The sequence below is a fragment of the Bidens hawaiensis genome, unplaced genomic scaffold (assembly GCF_021521415.1).
Source record: "Bidens hawaiensis isolate Kalapana, Puna unplaced genomic scaffold, B.hawaiensis_p1.1 tig00048889_1, whole genome shotgun sequence".
Taxonomy (NCBI): Eukaryota; Viridiplantae; Streptophyta; class Magnoliopsida; order Asterales; family Asteraceae; genus Bidens; species Bidens hawaiensis.
This window is the reverse complement of record NW_027506095.1, coordinates 5,076-9,162: the sequence shown is the minus strand read 5'-3', so window position 1 is coordinate 9,162 and position 4,087 is coordinate 5,076. Positions and strand designations below refer to the sequence as shown.

General features: G+C 32.3%; 1 long non-coding RNA gene across 1 annotated transcript; it reads right to left on the bottom strand.

The window, feature by feature from the left end:
- Nucleotides 1-734: 734 nt before the first annotated feature.
- Nucleotides 735-1,899, bottom strand: LOC143616685 (uncharacterized). The gene is made up of 3 exons (XR_013150704.1): nt 1,507-1,899; nt 989-1,135; nt 735-886 (listed from the first exon to the last, which is right to left on the bottom strand). It is a non-coding gene; the product is annotated as an uncharacterized LOC143616685 (long non-coding RNA).
- Between the last annotated feature and the right edge of the window lie 2,188 nt (nt 1,900-4,087).

Genomic DNA, 4,087 nt, shown 5'->3' with positions numbered 1-4,087 from the left:
TGTCAACAACACATGTTGAGTAAGTAAACACCAGATTTTGATGTAATATATATATATATATATACTGGTGGGAGAGTCCGCGCGTTGCGGCGGGGATACAACATAGAACTCGGTTGGTAGCATTTCAAGTTGTTATGGTGCCAACATTACTTGTGAATTGCAGCGGGACTGTTGTCTGCATACAATGAATGTCTAAAGTGTTGTTCTTAGTCATGTTTAGGTCATTATGTGCAGTAAAATAACAAAAGATGCTTATATATATGTACACACACAAAGGTCATGGTATTGAGTCATCACAAGATTTTCTTTTGCTCTTTTTGGGACTTACAGATTTGTGATGGACATTTGTATGTTTTGAAATTTGTTTGTCTAATTTCAGCCAAGCAAGGAAAAAAATCCATCTTTTAGTGAACCAAATGTATTAAAAAAAAGTATAACAAGTGAAGCATAAATGCCATAACATTTGTATCCAACTCCATAATAGGAACTTGTTTTCATAATGCAGTTGATAAATGCGGAAGATTTCAAATACCAAAATCATATTTGCTAAATATTTCAAATACAAGAATGCTCCGCCAATATCCCGAGTTTCAGTGTTTAAGGTCACATTAGATAACCTAAATATCAATAAAATAAAACATTACAAGTAGCCCAAGAATTAATAGACTTTTTAGTTTCATTTATATATCTTTGTATATGCATGAATAACTTAATGAATGTAAATGAAGGAACATAAAATAAGTTAAACAAGCATTCGATAACATTAATAAATTCCACAATCGCCACTTTCACCATCACGCTCTCTGGAGAATTGGTAACTACGTTTCAGGTAGAATAACAACTTGATTAGTAGTATTATTGTCCGCCACGTGTACACTTTCAACCACTTCTATATAAAAAAACGGAGCATATAAGCGTGGTTTCAAATTTCCAATGAAAATCCAATGAAAAGTATAAAAAACAGGTGTATCGTAAGTTCTTAACTCACCTTGCTCGGAATTTATGAAATCCTCAACATGCTAGTTTCCATTATTATGAATGGTCTCTTCAATGTAACTTCCAAATAAAAATAGAATCCGGCTTGCTAAATTAGCATAATGAGCTTCACCAAATCATACCAGTCTTCAAGATAATTCTGAAAGGAAAGAAAAGAAAAAAAAACCATCAATATCTTTTACATATATGGTTCAGTTGAGTCTGTATGAACATCCTCTGTTTGAACTATGGCGGTTGAACTGGATTAAAAAATATACATATTTTATTTACAAAATCTCACATTTTGTTTTCTTAGACTTTGTATTTTGTTAACACTACAGATACACACATCTAAAAAACTAAACACGGCTCATTTATTATCTTTAAAACATTAGATAATTAGTTCCATCCTTTTCTTTTTTTACTTCTCAAACAAAGTGACATGCAAAAAAGTGCAAGTATTTTCAAAACCTCCCACCAATAAAACGACTGATCTAATAGCAAGTGTTGTTACAAAAACTTTGAACTTACTTGACCGGTTGCGGTTGAGCAAAAGTCTCACATCCAACCCTCTTTTGCCTTCGAATTTCGAAATAAAATCTTGCCACATCTAAGACATTAAACTAAATTCCCAGAAATTAGTTATTGATTGCAATATACCAAATATAATAATAATCAAGAAAATAAGGCCCAAATTTAGACTAAACATATCTTCCTCTTTAATTTTAGTTAAGTTAATTGTGCCAATTATAACCATTTTCCCCGTAATAAAACCATAAAAGATACATACCCTTTTATTATTCTTAATCCAAAAGAAACATCCTTAACGATTTGCCACTTAACCGGGAAAATATCGTCCTATTTTCCGAGTTGCCAAAAATCCATATTCTTTTTATAATCCATGAGCCCGATCCTTAAAGCAGCACCTACAAGTTGTCCGCTTCCTTTTAACTAAAAACACAACCGTAATTTAATAAAAATAACTGAAAGTTGTAAATTTATTGTAGAACCAATATTTACCCAAACTCGTTCAGAGTTTAACCAAATTGATGTTCAGACTCGTTCAGAGTTTACGCAAGTTGTAAATTGATGTTCAGAGTATAAGCCAAAGTTCACCTGCTACATTTTCTGTTACATTTTCTGGTACTAAAGAGTAAAGATGGATCAAGAGGCCTTTATGCAAACCTACATTTTGGGCAACTTCCAACCCATTTTGAGCCATTTATTTTTAAACTAACTTTTTACTTTAGTTTACCCTTTAGAAATGAAAACAAATGTGAATTGACCTGTTCATAATAAACAATAACATGTGCAATTTCTTCAAAGATGAATGCTCAGTCATAATCTTGCTTCCTCTAAGGGCATCATTTTGTATCGTTTGCTGAGAAATACCCAATTTAATGCATCTGGAATTTACCAACAAAAAAAACAGTAAATAAACTATCATGTTTTAATAAGTTAAGAAAACTTTAGGCATCTTTAACCTTTTCTTATATAAATTTTATACATGCCCAAAACCTGACCATGAAAACTTGTAACTCGACCCCGAAAGTACTCGTACTCATGAAAATCCGAACCCGAAGCTAACAACCCTGAACCCGAACCTAACAAAAGTATGAGCTAACAAAACCAGGCCAGGAAATCTTATAGCTCGAACCCGATAGTACTCGTACTCATGAAAACCCGAAACCAAAGCTAGCAAACCCAAACCCGAATCAAACAAACCTAACACGACCCGTACTAATTCGAGTCGAGCAGCGATTACTATTTGATGGGTGTTAGATAAACCAAAATAAACCATTTCAAATAGTAGTTGAAATAACACTGACTATACAAATAAATATATACGAAAATATTTATTTATTTTGAGATATTAGTTAATGTGTAATAATTATTTTATACAGTGTAAATTATAAAATCTAAGAAAACAAAATGTTCAGGTTTAGAGTGTCCATCTGTGTATACATTTTTCTTCACCAAAATAGACACATCAGATTACGTTTCTTCTCTATCTATTAAAAAAAACATGTTAACTGCAATTTTTTTTCAAACTTCCTACATAAAATAGGTTAGGCCTATAATCATATATTGTACTTCCCAAATAGCTGGTTGTTAGTTTGTTATATATTGCAGACGTTTGATATTTTTTCATATGTCAACAGTCAATCCGTCATACATTGCAACATATGCAGCTAAAGTCTCAATATTAAGCCCATGATCTTTGATCACTTCCATCAATGAAATGGCTTCATTGAACTGAACGTGAGATTTTGGACAATCACACTACATCTAAAGGGATGTTTAAAAACATTTAAACCTATACGGATTCTGCAACCAGCTGCAGAACCGATCCAAATCGGCTGAAATATGGGGTCCACCAGATATCATCATTGAATAAAAAAAGAGTCAAAAATGAGTATGTAATCACAAAAGTCAAAGTTGGCCAAACATCAATTTTGACCCTTAAAAGGCCAGCTTTGACTAAAGAGTCAAACTTCACAATAGATAAAGGAATTAGCCAGAAGCTGTATCATATTTCATAATTTCCATAATATCATATTATAATATGCTCCAAACTAATTACTGCTTTCAATCCGTTAATCACCTTTCTTCAAATTCAGCATCACGGGTCATCTCCATTTAGAATAAAAGTTACCCAACGGCTCAAAAATAAAGACAAAAAAAAGCCGACTCAAAATTTGATATAGGTTTTTCAATCTAGCCTTTTGTTCTAAAAATTGTAAATTTAAGTGTGAAAAATAATATCATAATATTACAGGACTGAACCAGCCTTCTCTCTCCCGCATTTTACCCAAAGACTCAAAAATTTAAAAAGAAAAGGCTGACTCAAATATCGATATAGGTTTTCTAATCCATTTTTTTGTTCTAAAACTGTAAATTCAGGGGTGAAAAATAACATCATGATATTACTGGATTGGACCTATATTATATCTCCGGCATTCAAACTAATCACCTAAATTCCCTTACCAAAGAGCAGAAGTGACCATAAGAGGTGATGTCCCCGGACAAATAGGCAGTAAAATTGAAAGGGTTAAATTTCCATAATAATGATGATGTAAAATTAAACATATGGTGATAATTATAGACCGTT